At 73.7% G+C, this 15,418-nt stretch overlaps 8 non-coding genes and 6 pseudogenes across 8 annotated transcripts; all 14 read left to right on the plus strand.

Annotated features, from left to right (window-relative positions):
- The first annotated feature begins 1,011 nt into the window (after positions 1-1,011).
- On the plus strand, positions 1,012-1,130 carry LOC133075084 (5S ribosomal RNA; annotated as a pseudogene).
- A 910-nt stretch (positions 1,131-2,040) lies between these two features.
- On the plus strand, positions 2,041-2,159 carry LOC133103935 (5S ribosomal RNA). Its single transcript, XR_009703431.1, has one exon. It is a non-coding gene; the product is annotated as a 5S ribosomal RNA (ribosomal RNA).
- Positions 2,160-3,077: 918 nt separating this feature from the next.
- Positions 3,078-3,196, plus strand: LOC133103990 (5S ribosomal RNA). Its single transcript, XR_009703446.1, has one exon. It is a non-coding gene; the product is annotated as a 5S ribosomal RNA (ribosomal RNA).
- A 947-nt stretch (positions 3,197-4,143) lies between these two features.
- LOC133075091 (5S ribosomal RNA) lies at positions 4,144-4,262 on the plus strand (annotated as a pseudogene).
- Positions 4,263-5,171: 909 nt separating this feature from the next.
- On the plus strand, positions 5,172-5,290 carry LOC133104055 (5S ribosomal RNA). Its single transcript, XR_009703466.1, has one exon. It is a non-coding gene; the product is annotated as a 5S ribosomal RNA (ribosomal RNA).
- A 918-nt stretch (positions 5,291-6,208) lies between these two features.
- On the plus strand, positions 6,209-6,327 carry LOC133104102 (5S ribosomal RNA). The gene has a single exon (XR_009703484.1). It is a non-coding gene; the product is annotated as a 5S ribosomal RNA (ribosomal RNA).
- A 940-nt stretch (positions 6,328-7,267) lies between these two features.
- Positions 7,268-7,386, plus strand: LOC133075098 (5S ribosomal RNA; annotated as a pseudogene).
- A 910-nt stretch (positions 7,387-8,296) lies between these two features.
- Positions 8,297-8,415, plus strand: LOC133104181 (5S ribosomal RNA). Its single transcript, XR_009703495.1, has one exon. It is a non-coding gene; the product is annotated as a 5S ribosomal RNA (ribosomal RNA).
- Positions 8,416-9,333: 918 nt separating this feature from the next.
- LOC133104263 (5S ribosomal RNA) lies at positions 9,334-9,452 on the plus strand. Its single transcript, XR_009703506.1, has one exon. It is a non-coding gene; the product is annotated as a 5S ribosomal RNA (ribosomal RNA).
- A 940-nt stretch (positions 9,453-10,392) lies between these two features.
- Positions 10,393-10,511, plus strand: LOC133075105 (5S ribosomal RNA; annotated as a pseudogene).
- Positions 10,512-11,419: 908 nt separating this feature from the next.
- Positions 11,420-11,538, plus strand: LOC133075122 (5S ribosomal RNA; annotated as a pseudogene).
- Positions 11,539-12,447: 909 nt separating this feature from the next.
- LOC133104314 (5S ribosomal RNA) lies at positions 12,448-12,566 on the plus strand. Its single transcript, XR_009703526.1, has one exon. It is a non-coding gene; the product is annotated as a 5S ribosomal RNA (ribosomal RNA).
- A 918-nt stretch (positions 12,567-13,484) lies between these two features.
- Positions 13,485-13,603, plus strand: LOC133104369 (5S ribosomal RNA). Its single transcript, XR_009703549.1, has one exon. It is a non-coding gene; the product is annotated as a 5S ribosomal RNA (ribosomal RNA).
- A 946-nt stretch (positions 13,604-14,549) lies between these two features.
- Positions 14,550-14,668, plus strand: LOC133075129 (5S ribosomal RNA; annotated as a pseudogene).
- The last annotated feature ends 750 nt before the right edge of the window (positions 14,669-15,418 follow it).

The following is a 15,418-nucleotide window of genomic DNA, read 5'->3' on the forward strand; positions in this document are numbered from 1 at the left end:
AAGCAGGGTCGGGCCTGGTTAGTACTTGGATGGGAGACCGCCTGGGAATACCGGGTGCTGTAGGCTTTTTGCCTCCCGCTCCGCCTTCTCCTTTAGTCGCCCGCGGCCTAGGCCGAGGCCGAGGCCAAGGCCGAGGCCGCTGCCTCCGCCCCCGCCCCCGCCCCCGCCGGGCAGCGCTGCAGGCCCCACCTCCTCCGGCCCCTCCCACCACAGCGCGCCAGAGGGGGCGCTCCGCGCCGGCCTGGCCGGCCAGGCGGCCAGAAGGCGGCCCTGGAAGGCAGCCGCCACCCCAGCCGCTCCCGTGGTGGCTGGCCCGGACCCAGACTCCGCCGCAGGCCGGGGTGCCGTCCGTGCGGCCCACGAAGCCCTCGACCTGCACTTGGCCGCCCCCACCGGAGCCCAGCCGCGCCGCAGCCCCCTGTCTGCCCGTGTGTCTCTCCACAGCTCCCTCCGGAAAAGCCCACCCTTTGCCACTTCGCCACGGCCGAGAGTGGGAGCGGGGTCGTGGGCTGGGACCGGTTCGCTGGGCTGGCTAGACACCAGGCGCCGGGAACTTTGCTCGGCAGTTGGCGTGGGGGCAAGGGTGGCGTTGCTGTGTCTAAGGGGCCGTGCCGGCTCAATGGTGGCTCCCAGTGGCTTCGGGCCAACTGCCGTTGGGCAGGCGGGCCGGCCAGGCCGTGGCTGGGCTGCGTCTAGCACTGTGTGGATTGACAGGGTGGGGAATGCACAAGGGACCGAGGGCCACAGGCCCTTAAGCCTCCGGGGCCAAGTCCTGTGAGCGTTGAGCGGCTCTGGGGCGGAGGGCCAAGCGCCTACAGGCCTGGAGGGTCCCGCCTGACCTGAGCTGCGAAGTCGCCCACAACTCCACCACCCCCGGGCCCTCGAGGCCTCCTGTCGCTTGCCTGGGCGGACGGCAGGGCCGCGCCGGAGAGGGTTGGCTGCCGGGCTGGCGGTAAGTCGCCAGCACCAGCGAAGCTAAGCCTCAAGAGGCACACCGTGGCCCCCGCTGCATTCTACGGCCACACCTCCCTGAACGCACCACACCTCGTCTGATCTCGGAAGCTAATCAGGGTCTGGCCTGTTTCGTACCTGGATGGGAGACCACATGGGAATACCGAGTGCTGTAGGCTTTTTTGCCTCCCGCTCCGCCTTGACATTTAGTGGCCCGCGGCCGAGGCCGCCTCCGCCCCCGCTGAGCACCGCTGCAGGCCTCACCTCCTCACGTCCCTCCCAACACAGCGCGCCGGAGGGATCGCTCCCCGCCGAGCTGGCTGGACATGCGGCCAGAATGCGGCCCTGGAAGGCAGCCGCCACCCCAGCCGCTCCCGTGGTGGCTGGCCCGGACCCAGACTCCGCCGCAGGCCGGGGTGCCGTCCGTGCGGCCCGCGAGGCCCTCGACCTGCACTTGGCCGCCCCCACCGGAGCCCAGCCGCGCCGCAGCCCCCTGTCTGCCCGGTGTGTCTCTCCACAGCTCCCTCCGGAAAAAGCCCCCCCTCCGCCGTTTCGCCACGGCCGGGGGCGGGAGCGGGGGCGGGGGCCGGGGCCACTTCTCCGGGCCTGCCGGCCACCAGGGCCGGGGTCCTGTGCTCGGCGGGCGGCGTGGGGGCAAGGGGGGGCCTTGCTGGGGCTAAGGGGCCGTGCCCACTCCATGGTGGCTCCCAGTGGCTTCGGGCCAGCTGCTGCCCGGCCGGAGGGCCGGCCCGGCCGTGGCCGGGCTGCGCCTAACTCCGCGTGGGCGGGCAGGGGGGGATGCCCAAGGGACCGCGGCCGCCGGGCCCTGAAGCCTCCGGGGCCGCGTCCCTGTGAGCGTCGAGCGGGATCTGCGGCGGGGCGCCAAGCGCCGACGGGCCTGGAGCGTCCCGCCCGCCCTGGGCTGCGAGGTGGCCCACCACTCCGCCACCCCCGGGTCCCCGAGGCCTCCTGTCGCCTGCCTGGGCGGGCGGCAGGGCCCTGCCGGAGAGGGCTGGCCGCCGGCATGGCGGTAAGGCGCAGGCGCCAGCGAAGCTGGGCCTCAAGAGGCACCGCGCGGGCCCCTCCTGCGTCTACGGCCATACCACCCTGAACGCGCCCGATCTCGTCTGATCTCGGAAGCTAAGCAGGGTCGGGCCTGGTTAGTACTTGGATGGGAGACCGCCTGGGAATACCGGGTGCTGTAGGCTTTTTGCCTCCCGCTCCGCCTTCTCCTTTAGTCGCCCGCCGCCTCCGCCCCCGCCCCCGCCCCCGCCCCCGCCGGGCACCGCTGCAGGCCCCACCTCCTCCGGCCCCTCCCACCACAGCGCGCCAGAGGGGGCGCTCTCCGCCTGCCTGGCCGGCCAGGCGGCCAGAAGGCGGCCCTGGAAGGCAGCCGCATCCCAGCCGCTCCCGGGGTGGCTGGCCTGAACCCAGACTCCGCCTCAGGCCCGGGTGCCGGCCGTGCGGCCCGCGAGCCCCTTGACCTGCACCTGGCCGCCCCCACCAGCGCCCAGCCCCGGCGCAGCCACCTATCTGCCGGTGTGTCTCTCCACAGCTCCCTCCGGAAAAAGCCCCCCCTCCGCCGTTTCGCCACGGCCGGGGGCGGGAGCGGGGGCGGGGGCCGGGGCCGGTGCTCCGGGCCGGCCGGCCACAAGGCGCCGGGTCCTGTGCTCGGCGGGTGGCGTGGGGGCAAGGGTGGCCTTGCTGGGGCTAAGGGGCCGTGCCGACTCAATGGTGGCTCCCAGTGGGTTAAGGGCCGACTGCCGTCGGGCAGGAGGGCCGGCCCGGGCTGCGGCTGGGCTGCGCCTAGCGCCGCGTGGGCGGGCAGAGGGGAGGCCCAAGGGACCGCGGGCCCCGGGCCCTGAAGCCTCCGGGGCCACGTCCCTGTGAGCGACGTGCGGGATCTGGGGCGGGGCGCCAAGCGCCGAACGGTTTGGTGGGTCCCGCCCGCCCTGGGCTGGGAGGTCGCCGAACCCTCCGCCACCCCCCTGGTACCCGAGGCCGCCGTTGCCCTGCCTGGGCGGGCGGCGGGGCCCTGCCGGGGCGGGCTGGCCGCCGGGCTGGCGGGGAGGCGCAAGCGCCAGCGAAGCTGGGCCTCAAGAGGCACTCCGCGGGCCCCTTTTAACGTCTACGGCCATACCACCCTGAACGCGCCCGATCTCGTCTGATCTCGGAAGCTAAGCAGGGTCGGGCCTGGTTAGTACTTGGATGGGAGACCGCCTGGGAATACCGGGTGCTGTAGGCTTTTTGCCTCCCGCTCCGCCTTCTCCTTTAGTCGCCCGCGGCCTAGGCCGAGGCCGAGGCCAAGGCCGAGGCCGCTGCCTCCGCCCCCCGCCCCCGCCCCCGCCGGGCAGCGCTGCAGGCCCCACCTCCTCCGGCCCCTCCCACCACAGCGCGCCAGAGGGGGCGCTCCGCGCCGGCCTGGCCGGCCAGGCGGCCAGAAGGCGGCCCTGGAAGGCAGCCGCCACCCCAGCCGCTCCCGTGGTGGCTGGCCCGGACCCAGACTCCGCCGCAGGCCGGGGTGCCGTCCGTGCGGCCCACGAAGCCCTCGACCTGCACTTGGCCGCCCCCACCGGAGCCCAGCCGCGCCGCAGCCCCCTGTCTGCCCGTGTGTCTCTCCACAGCTCCCTCCGGAAAAAGCCCACCCTTTGCCACTTCGCCACGGCCGAGAGTGGGAGCGGGGTCGTGGGCTGGGACCGGTTCGCTGGGCTGGCTAGACACCAGGCGCCGGGAACTTTGCTCGGCAGTTGGCGTGGGGGCAAGGGTGGCGTTGCTGTGTCTAAGGGGCCGTGCCGGCTCAATGGTGGCTCCCAGTGGCTTCGGGCCAACTGCCGTTGGGCAGGCGGGCCGGCCAGGCCGTGGCTGGGCTGCGCCTAGCACTGTGTGGATTGACAGGGTGGGGAATGCACAAGGGACCGAGGGCCACAGGCCCTTAAGCCTCCGGGGCCAAGTCCTGTGAGCGTTGAGCGGCTCTGGGGCGGAGGGCCAAGCGCCTACAGGCCTGGAGGGTCCCGCCTGACCTGAGCTGCGAAGTCGCCCACAACTCCACCACCCCCGGGCCCTCGAGGCCTCCTGTCGCTTGCCTGGGCGGACGGCAGGGCCGCGCTGGAGAGGGTTGGCTGCCGGGCTGGCGGTAAGTCGCCAGCACCAGCGAAGCTAAGCCTCAAGAGGCACACCGTGGCCCCCGCTGCATTCTACGGCCACACCTCCCTGAACGCACCACACCTCGTCTGATCTCGGAAGCTAATCAGGGTCTGGCCTGTTTCGTACCTGGATGGGAGACCACATGGGAATACCGAGTGCTGTAGGCTTTTTTGCCTCCCGCTCCGCCTTGACATTTAGTGGCCCGCGGCCGAGGCCGACTCCGCCCCCGCTGAGCACCGCTGCAGGCCTCACCTCCTCACGTCCTTCCCAACACAGCGCGCCGGAGGGATCGCTCCCCGCCGAGCTGGCTGGACATGCGGCCAGAATGCGGCCCTGGAAGGCAGCCGCCACCCCAGCCGCTCCCGTTGTGGCTGGCCCGGACCCAGACTCCGCCGCAGGCCGGGGTGCCGTCCGTGCGGCCCGCGAGGCCCTCGACCTGCACTTGGCCGCCCCCACCGGAGCCCAGCCGCGCCGCAGCCCCCTGTCTGCCCGTGTGTCTCTCCACAGCTCCCTCCGGAAAAAGCCCCCCCTCCGCCGTTTCGCCACGGCCGGGGGCGGGAGCGGGGGCGGGGGCCGGGGCCGCTTCTCCGGGCCTGCCGGCAACCAGGGCCGGGGTCCTGTGCTCGGCGGGCGGCGTGGGGGCAAGGGGGGGCCTTGCTGGGGCTAAGGGGCCGTGCCCACTCCATGGTGGCTCCCAGTGGCTTCGGGCCAGCTGCTGCCCGGCCGGAGGGCCGGCCCGGCCGTGGCCGGGCTGCGCCTAACTCCGCGTGGGCGGGCAGGGGGGGATGCCCAAGGGACCGCGGCCGCCGGGCCCTGAAGCCTCCGGGGCCGCGTCCCTGTGAGCGTCGAGCGGGATCTGCGGCGGGGCGCCAAGCGCCGACGGGCCTGGAGCGTCCCGCCCGCCCTGGGCTGCGAGGTGGCCCACCACTCCGCCACCCCCGGGTCCCCGAGGCCTCCTGTCGCCTGCCTGGGCGGGCGGCAGGGCCCTGCCGGAGAGGGCTGGCCGCCGGCATGGCGGTAAGGCGCAGGCGCCAGCGAAGCTGGGCCTCAAGAGGCACCGCGCGGGCCCCTCCTGCGTCTACGGCCATACCACCCTGAACGCGCCCGATCTCGTCTGATCTCGGAAGCTAAGCAGGGTCGGGCCTGGTTAGTACTTGGATGGGAGACCGCCTGGGAATACCGGGTGCTGTAGGCTTTTTGCCTCCCGCTCCGCCTTCTCCTTTAGTCGCCCGCCGCCTCCGCCCCCGCCCCCGCCCCCGCCCCCGCCGGGCACCGCTGCAGGCCCCACCTCCTCCGGCCCCTCCCACCACAGCGCGCCAGAGGGGGCGCTCTCCGCCTGCCTGGCCGGCCAGGCGGCCAGAAGGCGGCCCTGGAAGGCAGCCGCATCCCAGCCGCTCCCGGGGTGGCTGGCCTGAACCCAGACTCCGCCTCAGGCCCGGGTGCCGGCCGTGCGGCCCGCGAGCCCCTTGACCTGCACCTGGCCGCCCCCACCAGCGCCCAGCCCCGGCGCAGCCACCTATCTGCCGGTGTGTCTCTCCACAGCTCCCTCCGGAAAAAGCCCCCCCTCCGCCGTTTCGCCACGGCCGGGGGCGGGAGCGGGGGCGGGGGCCGGGGCCGGTGCTCCGGGCCGGCCGGCCACAAGGCGCCGGGTCCTGTGCTCGGCGGGTGGCGTGGGGGCAAGGGTGGCCTTGCTGGGGCTAAGGGGCCGTGCCGACTCAATGGTGGCTCCCAGTGGGTTAAGGGCCGACTGCCGTCGGGCAGGAGGGCCGGCCCGGGCTGCGGCTGGGCTGCGCCTAGCGCCGCGTGGGCGGGCAGAGGGGAGGCCCAAGGGACCGCGGGCCCCGGGCCCTGAAGCCTCCGGGGCCACGTCCCTGTGAGCGACGTGCGGGATCTGGGGCGGGGCGCCAAGCGCCGAACGGTTTGGTGGGTCCCGCCCGCCCTGGGCTGGGAGGTCGCCGAACCCTCCGCCACCCCCCTGGTACCCGAGGCCGCCGTTGCCCTGCCTGGGCGGGCGGCGGGGCCCTGCCGGGGCGGGCTGGCCGCCGGGCTGGCGGGGAGGCGCAAGCGCCAGCGAAGCTGGGCCTCAAGAGGCACTCCGCGGGCCCCTCTTAACGTCTACGGCCATACCACCCTGAACGCGCCCGATCTCGTCTGATCTCGGAAGCTAAGCAGGGTCGGGCCTGGTTAGTACTTGGATGGGAGACCGCCTGGGAATACCGGGTGCTGTAGGCTTTTTGCCTCCCGCTCCGCCTTCTCCTTTAGTCGCCCGCGGCCTAGGCCGAGGCCGAGGCCGAGGCCGCTGCCTCCGCCCCCGCCCCCGCCCCCGCCGGGCAGCGCTGCAGGCCCCACCTCCTCCGGCCCCTCCCACCACAGCGCGCCAGAGGGGGCGCTCCGCGCCGGCCTGGCCGGCCAGGCGGCCAGAAGGCGGCCCTGGAAGGCAGCCGCCACCCCAGCCGCTCCCGTGGTGGCTGGCCCGGACCCAGACTCCGCCGCAGGCCGGGGTGCCATCCGTGCGGCCCACGAAGCCCTCGACCTGCACTTGGCCGCCCCCACCGGAGCCCAGCCGCGCCGCAGCCCCCTGTCTGCCCGTGTGTCTCTCCACAGCTCCCTCCGGAAAAAGCCCACCCTTTGCCACTTCGCCACGGCCGAGAGTGGGAGCGGGGTCGTGGGCTGGGACCGGTTCGCTGGGCTGGCTAGACACCAGGCGCCAGGAACTTTGCTCGGCAGTTGGCGTGGGGGCAAGGGTGGCGTTGCTGTGTCTAAGGGGCCGTGCCGGCTCAATGGTGGCTCCCAGTGGCTTCGGGCCAACTGCCGTTGGGCAGGCGGGCCGGCCAGGCCGTGGCTGGGCTGCGCCTAGCACTGTGTGGATTGACAGGGTGGGGAATGCACAAGGGACCGAGGGCCACAGGCCCTTAAGCCTCCGGGGCCAAGTCCTGTGAGCGTTGAGCGGCTCTGGGGCGGAGGGCCAAGCGCCTACAGGCCTGGAGGGTCCCGCCTGACCTGAGCTGCGAAGTCGCCCACAACTCCACCACCCCCGGGCCCTCGAGGCCTCCTGTCGCTTGCCTGGGCGGACGGCAGGGCCGCGCCGGAGAGGGTTGGCTGCCGGGCTGGCGGTAAGTCGCCAGCACCAGCGAAGCTAAGCCTCAAGAGGCACACCGTGGCCCCCGCTGCATTCTACGGCCACACCTCCCTGAACGCACCACACCTCGTCTGATCTCGGAAGCTAATCAGGGTCTGGCCTGTTTCGTACCTGGATGGGAGACCACATGGGAATACCGAGTGCTGTAGGCTTTTTTGCCTCCCGCTCCGCCTTGACATTTAGTGGCCCGCGGCCGAGGCCGCCTCCGCCCCCGCTGAGCACCGCTGCAGGCCTCACCTCCTCACGTCCCTCCCAACACAGCGCGCCGGAGGGATCGCTCCCCGCCGAGCTGGCTGGACATGCGGCCAGAATGCGGCCCTGGAAGGCAGCCGCCACCCCAGCCGCTCCCGTGGTGGCTGGCCCGGACCCAGACTCCGCCGCAGGCCGGGGTGCCGTCCGTGCGGCCCGCGAGGCCCTCGACCTGCACTTGGCCGCCCCCACCGGAGCCCAGCCGCGCCGCAGCCCCCTGTCTGCCCGTGTGTCTCTCCACAGCTCCCTCCGGAAAAAGCCCCCGCCTCCGCCGTTTCGCCACGGCCGGGGGCGGGAGCGGGGGCGGGGGCCGGGGCCGCTTCTCCGGGCCTGCCGGCCACCAGGGCCGGGGTCCTGTGCTCGGCGGGCGGCGTGGGGGCAAGGGGGGGCCTTGCTGGGGCTAAGGGGCCGTGCCCACTCCATGGTGGCTCCCAGTGGCTTCGGGCCAGCTGCTGCCCGGCCGGAGGGCCGGCCCGGCCGTGGCCGGGCTGCGCCTAACTCCGCGTGGGCGGGCAGGGGGGGATGCCCAAGGGACCGCGGCCGCCGGGCCCTGAAGCCTCCGGGGCCGCGTCCCTGTGAGCGTCGAGCGGGATCTGCGGCGGGGCGCCAAGCGCCGACGGGCCTGGAGCGTCCCGCCCGCCCTGGGCTGCGAGGTGGCCCACCACTCCGCCACCCCCGGGTCCCCGAGGCCTCCTGTCGCCTGCCTGGGCGGGCGGCAGGGCCCTGCCGGAGAGGGCTGGCCGCCGGCATGGCGGTAAGGCGCAGGCGCCAGCGAAGCTGGGCCTCAAGAGGCACCGCGCGGGCCCCTCCTGTGTCTACGGCCATACCACCCTGAACGCGCCCGATCTCGTCTGATCTCGGAAGCTAAGCAGGGTCGGGCCTGGTTAGTACTTGGATGGGAGACCGCCTGGGAATACCGGGTGCTGTAGGCTTTTTGCCTCCCGCTCCGCCTTCTCCTTTAGTCGCCCGCCGCCTCCGCCCCCGCCCCCGCCCCCGCCCCCGCCGGGCACCGCTGCAGGCCCCACCTCCTCCGGCCCCTCCCACCACAGCGCGCCAGAGGGGGCGCTCTCCGCCTGCCTGGCCGGCCAGGCGGCCAGAAGGCGGCCCTGGAAGGCAGCCGCATCCCAGCCGCTCCCGGGGTGGCTGGCCTGAACCCAGACTCCGCCTCAGGCCCGGGTGCCGGCCGTGCGGCCCGCGAGCCCCTTGACCTGCACCTGGCCGCCCCCACCAGCGCCCAGCCCCGGCGCAGCCACCTATCTGCCGGTGTGTCTCTCCACAGCTCCCTCCGGAAAAAGCCCCCCCTCCGCCGTTTCGCCACGGCCGGGGGCGGGAGCGGGGGCGGGGGCCGGGGCCGGTGCTCCGGGCCGGCCGGCCACAAGGCGCCGGGTCCTGTGCTCGGCGGGTGGCGTGGGGGCAAGGGTGGCCTTGCTGGGGCTAAGGGGCCGTGCCGACTCAATGGTGGCTCCCAGTGGGTTAAGGGCCGACTGCCGTCGGGCAGGAGGGCCGGCCCGGGCTGCGGCTGGGCTGCGCCTAGCGCCGCGTGGGCGGGCAGAGGGGAGGCCCAAGGGACCGCGGGCCCCGGGCCCTGAAGCCTCCGGGGCCACGTCCCTGTGAGCGACGTGCGGGATCTGGGGCGGGGCGCCAAGCGCCGAACGGTTTGGTGGGTCCCGCCCGCCCTGGGCTGGGAGGTCGCCGAACCCTCCGCCACCCCCCTGGTACCCGAGGCCGCCGTTGCCCTGCCTGGGCGGGCGGCGGGGCCCTGCCGGGGCGGGCTGGCCGCCGGGCTGGCGGGGAGGCGCAAGCGCCAGCGAAGCTGGGCCTCAAGAGGCACTCCGCGGGCCCCTCTTAACGTCTACGGCCATACCACCCTGAACGCGCCCGATCTCGTCTGATCTCGGAAGCTAAGCAGGGTCGGGCCTGGTTAGTACTTGGATGGGAGACCGCCTGGGAATACCGGGTGCTGTAGGCTTTTTGCCTCCCGCTCCGCCTTCTCCTTTAGTCGCCCGCGGCCTAGGCCGAGGCCGAGGCCGAGGCCGCTGCCTCCGCCCCCGCCCCCGCCCCCGCCGGGCAGCGCTGCAGGCCCCACCTCCTCCGGCCCCTCCCACCACAGCGCGCCAGAGGGGGCGCTCCGCGCCGGCCTGGCCGGCCAGGCGGCCAGAAGGCGGCCCTGGAAGGCAGCCGCCACCCCAGCCGCTCCCGTGGTGGCTGGCCCGGACCCAGACTCCGCCGCAGGCCGGGGTGCCATCCGTGCGGCCCACGAAGCCCTCGACCTGCACTTGGCCGCCCCCACCGGAGCCCAGCCGCGCCGCAGCCCCCTGTCTGCCCGTGTGTCTCTCCACAGCTCCCTCCGGAAAAAGCCCACCCTTTGCCACTTCGCCACGGCCGAGAGTGGGAGCGGGGTCGTGGGCTGGGACCGGTTCGCTGGGCTGGCTAGACACCAGGCGCCGGGAACTTTGCTCGGCAGTTGGCGTGGGGGCAAGGGTGGCGTTGCTGTGTCTAAGGGGCCGTGCCGGCTCAATGGTGGCTCCCAGTGGCTTCGGGCCAACTGCCGTTGGGCAGGCGGGCCGGCCAGGCCGTGGCTGGGCTGCGCCTAGCACTGTGTGGATTGACAGGGTGGGGAATGCACAAGGGACCGAGGGCCACAGGCCCTTAAGCCTCCGGGGCCAAGTCCTGTGAGCGTTGAGCGGCTCTGGGGCGGAGGGCCAAGCGCCTACAGGCCTGGAGGGTCCCGCCTGACCTGAGCTGCGAAGTCGCCCACAACTCCACCACCCCCGGGCCCTCGAGGCCTCCTGTCGCTTGCCTGGGCGGACGGCAGGGCCGCGCCGGAAAGGGTTGGCTGCCGGGCTGGCGGTAAGTCGCCAGCACCAGCGAAGCTAAGCCTCAAGAGGCACACCGTGGCCCCCGCTGCATTCTACGGCCACACCTCCCTGAACGCACCACACCTCGTCTGATCTCGGAAGCTAATCAGGGTCTGGCCTGTTTCGTACCTGGATGGGAGACCACATGGGAATACCGAGTGCTGTAGGCTTTTTTGCCTCCCGCTCCGCCTTGACATTTAGTGGCCCGCGGCCGAGGCCGCCTCCGCCCCCGCTGAGCACCGCTGCAGGCCTCACCTCCTCACGTCCCTCCCAACACAGCGCGCCGGAGGGATCGCTCCCCACCGAGCTGGCTGGACATGCGGCCAGAATGCGGCCCTGGAAGGCAGCCGCCACCCCAGCCGCTCCCGTGGTGGCTGGCCCGGACCCAGACTCCGCCGCAGGCCGGGGTGCTGTCCGTGCGGCCCACGAAGCCCTCGACCTGCACTTGGCCGCCCCCACCGGAGCCCAGCCGCGCCGCAGCCCCCTGTCTGCCCGTGTGTCTCTCCACAGCTCCCTCCGGAAAAAGCCCACCCTTTGCCACTTCGCCACGGCCGAGAGTGGGAGCGGGGTCGTGGGCTGGGACCGGTTCGCTGGGCTGGCTAGACACCAGGCGCCAGGAACTTTGCTCGGCAGTTGGCGTGGGGGCAAGGGTGGCGTTGCTGTGTCTAAGGGGCCGTGCCGGCTCAATGGTGGCTCCCAGTGGCTTCGGGCCAACTGCCGTTGGGCAGGCGGGCCGGCCAGGCCGTGGCTGGGCTGCGCCTAGCACTGTGTGGATTGACAGGGTGGGGAATGCACAAGGGACCGAGGGCCACAGGCCCTTAAGCCTCCGGGGCCAAGTCCTGTGAGCGTTGAGCGGCTCTGGGGCGGAGGGCCAAGCGCCTACAGGCCTGGAGGGTCCCGCCTGACCTGAGCTGCGAAGTCGCCCACAACTCCACCACCCCCGGGCCCTCGAGGCCTCCTGTCGCTTGCCTGGGCGGACGGCAGGGCCGCGCCGGAGAGGGTTGGCTGCCGGGCTGGCGGTGAGTCGCCAGCACCAGCGAAGCTAAGCCTCAAGAGGCACACCGTGGCCCCCGCTGCATTCTACGGCCACACCTCCCTGAACGCACCACACCTCGTCTGATCTCGGAAGCTAATCAGGGTCTGGCCTGTTTCGTACCTGGATGGGAGACCACATGGGAATACCGAGTGCTGTAGGCTTTTTTGCCTCCCGCTCCACCTTGACATTTAGTGGCCCGCGGCCGAGGCCGCCTCTGCCCCCGCTGAGCACCGCTGCAGGCCTCACCTCCTCACGTCCCTCCCAACACAGCGCGCCGGAGGGATCGCTCCCCGCCGAGCTGGCTGGACATGCGGCCAGAATGCGGCCCTGGAAGGCAGCCGCCACCCCAGCCGCTCCCGTGGTGGCTGGCCCGGACCCAGACTCCGCCGCAGGCCGGGGTGCCGTCCGTGCGGCCCGCGAGGCCCTCGACCTGCACTTGGCCGCCCCCACCGGAGCCCAGCCGCGCCGCAGCCCCCTGTCTGCCCGTGTGTCTCTCCACAGCTCCCTCCGGAAAAAGCCCCCCCTCCGCCGTTTCGCCACGGCCGGGGGCGGGAGCGGGGGCGGGGGCCGGGGCCGCTTCTCCGGGCCTGCCGTCCACCAGGGCCGGGGTCCTGTGCTCGGCGGGCGGCGTGGGGGCAAGGGGGGGCCTTGCTGGGGCTAAGGGGCCGTGCCCACTCCATGGTGGCTCCCAGTGGCTTCGGGCCAGCTGCTGCCCGGCCAGAGGGCCGGCCCGGCCGTGGCCGGGCTGCGCCTAACTCCGCGTGGGCGGGCAGGGGGGGATGCCCAAGGGACCGCGGCCGCCGGGCCCTGAAGCCTCCGGGGCCGCGTCCCTGTGAGCGTCGAGCGGGATCTGCGGCGGGGCGCCAAGCGCCGACGGGCCTGGAGCGTCCCGCCCGCCCTGGGCTGCGAGGTGGCCCACCACTCCTCCACCCCCGGGTCCCCGAGGCCTCCTGTCGCCTGCCTGGGCGGGCGGCAGGGCCCTGCCGGAGAGGGCTGGCCGCCGGCATGGCGGTAAGGCGCAGGCGCCAGCGAAGCTGGGCCTCAAGAGGCACCGCGCGGGCCCCTCCTGCGTCTACGGCCATACCACCCTGAACGCGCCCGATCTCGTCTGATCTCGGAAGCTAAGCAGGGTCGGGCCTGGTTAGTACTTGGATGGGAGACCGCCTGGGAATACCGGGTGCTGTAGGCTTTTTGCCTCCCGCTCCGCCTTCTCCTTTAGTCGCCCGCCGCCTCCGCCCCCGCCCCCGCCCCCGCCCCCGCCGGGCACCGCTGCAGGCCCCACCTCCTCCGGCCCCTCCCACCACAGCGCGCCAGAGGGGGCGCTCTCCGCCTGCCTGGCCGGCCAGGCGGCCAGAAGGCGGCCCTGGAAGGCAGCCGCATCCCAGCCGCTCCCGGGGTGGCTGGCCTGAACCCAGACTCCGCCTCAGGCCCGGGTGCCGGCCGTGCGGCCCGCGAGCCCCTTGACCTGCACCTGGCCGCCCCCACCAGCGCCCAGCCCCGGCGCAGCCACCTATCTGCCGGTGTGTCTCTCCACAGCTCCCTCCGGAAAAAGCCCCCCCTCCGCCGTTTCGCCACGGCCGGGGGCGGGAGCGGGTGCGGGGGCCGGGGCCGGTGCTCCGGGCCGGCCGGCCACAAGGCGCCGGGTCCTGTGCTCGGCGGGTGGCGTGGGGGCAAGGGTGGCCTTGCTGGGGCTAAGGGGCCGTGCCGACTCAATGGTGGCTCCCAGTGGGTTAAGGGCCGACTGCCGTCGGGCAGGAGGGCCGGCCCGGGCTGCGGCTGGGCTGCGCCTAGCGCCGCGTGGGCGGGCAGAGGGGAGGCCCAAGGGACCGCGGGCCCCGGGCCCTGAAGCCTCCGGGGCCACGTCCCTGTGAGCGACGTGCGGGATCTGGGGCGGGGCGCCAAGCGCCGAACGGTTTGGTGGGTCCCGCCCGCCCTGGGCTGGGAGGTCGCCGAACCCTCCGCCACCCCCCTGGTACCCGAGGCCGCCGTTGCCCTGCCTGGGCGGGCGGCGGGGCCCTGCCGGGGCGGGCTGGCCGCCGGGCTGGCGGGGAGGCGCAAGCGCCAGCGAAGCTGGGCCTCAAGAGGCACTCCGCGGGCCCCTCTTAACGTCTACGGCCATACCACCCTGAACGCGCCCGATCTCGTCTGATCTCGGAAGCTAAGCAGGGTCGGGCCTGGTTAGTACTTGGATGGGAGACCGCCTGGGAATACCGGGTGCTGTAGGCTTTTTGCCTCCCGCTCCGCCTTCTCCTTTAGTCGCCCGCGGCCTAGGCCGAGGCCGAGGCCAAGGCCGAGGCCGCTGCCTCCGCCCCCGCCCCCGCCCCCGCCGGGCAGCGCTGCAGGCCCCACCTCCTCCGGCCCCTCCCACCACAGCGCGCCAGAGGGGGCGCTCCGCGCCGGCCTGGCCGGCCAGGCGGCCAGAAGGCGGCCCTGGAAGGCAGCCGCCACCCCAGCCGCTCCCGTGGTGGCTGGCCCGGACCCAGACTCCGCCGCAGGCCGGGGTGCCGTCCGTGCGGCCCACGAAGCCCTCGACCTGCACTTGGCCGCCCCCACCGGAGCCCAGCCGCGCCGCAGCCCCCTGTCTGCCCGTGTGTCTCTCCACAGCTCCCTCCGGAAAAAGCCCACCCTTTGCCACTTCGCCACGGCCGAGAGTGGGAGCGGGGTCGTGGGCTGGGACCGGTTCGCTGGGCTGGCTAGACACCAGGCGCCGGGAACTTTGCTCGGCAGTTGGCGTGGGGGCAAGGGTGGCGTTGCTGTGTCTAAGGGGCCGTGCCGGCTCAATGGTGGCTCCCAGTGGCTTCGGGCCAACTGCCGTTGGGCAGGCGGGCCAGCCAGGCCGTGGCTGGGCTGCGCCTAGCACTGTGTGGATTGACAGGGTGGGGAATGCACAAGGGACCGAGGGCCACAGGCCCTTAAGCCTCCGGGGCCAAGTCCTGTGAGCGTTGAGCGGCTCTGGGGCGGAGGGCCAAGCGCCTACAGGCCTGGAGGGTCCCGCCTGACCTGAGCTGCGAAGTCGCCCACAACTCCACCACCCCCGGGCCCTCGAGGCCTCCTGTCGCTTGCCTGGGCGGACGGCAGGGCCGCGCCGGAGAGGGTTGGCTGCCGGGCTGGCGGTAAGTCGCCAGCACCAGCGAAGCTAAGCCTCAAGAGGCACACCGTGGCCCCCGCTGCATTCTACGGCCACACCTCCCTGAACGCACCACACCTCGTCTGATCTCGGAAGCTAATCAGGGTCTGGCCTGTTTCGTACCTGGATGGGAGACCACATGGGAATACCGAGTGCTGTAGGCTTTTTTGCCTCCCGCTCCGCCTTGACATTTAGTGGCCCGCGGCCGAGGCCGCCTCCGCCCCCGCTGAGCACCGCTGCAGGCCTCACCTCCTCACGTCCCTCCCAACACAGCGCGCCGGAGGGATCGCTCCCCGCCGAGCTGGCTGGACATGCGGCCAGAATGCGGCCCTGGAAGGCAGCCGCCACCCCAGCCGCTCCCGTGGTGGCTGGCCCGGACCCAGACTCCGCCGCAGGCCGGGGTGCCGTCCGTGCGGCCCGCGAGGCCCTCGACCTGCACTTGGCCGCCCCCACCGGAGCCCAGCCGCGCCGCAGCCCCCTGTCTGCCCGTGTGTCTCTCCACAGCTCCCTCCGGAAAAAGCCCCCCCTCCGCCGTTTCGCCACGGCCGGGGGCGGGAGCGGGGGCGGGGGCCGGGGCCACTTCTCCGGGCCTGCCGGCCACCAGGGCCGGGGTCCTGTGCTCGGCGGGCGGCGTGGGGGCAAGGGGGGGCCTTGCTGGGGCTAAGGGGCCGTGCCCACTCCATGGTGGCTCCCAGTGGCTTCGGGCCAGCTGCTGCCCGGCCGGAGGGCCGGCCCGGCCGTGGCCGGGCTGCGCCTAACTCCGCGTGGGCGGGCAGGGGGGGATGCCCAAGGGACCGCGGCCGCCGGGCCCTGAAGCCTCCGGGGCCGCGTCCCTGTGAGCGTCGAGCGGGATCTGCGGCGGGGCGCCAAGCGCCGACGGGCCTGGAGCGTCCCGCCCGCCCTGGGCTGCGAGG

This window comes from Eubalaena glacialis, chromosome 1 (genome assembly GCF_028564815.1).
Source record: "Eubalaena glacialis isolate mEubGla1 chromosome 1, mEubGla1.1.hap2.+ XY, whole genome shotgun sequence".
NCBI lineage: Eukaryota > Metazoa > Chordata > Mammalia > Artiodactyla > Balaenidae > Eubalaena > Eubalaena glacialis.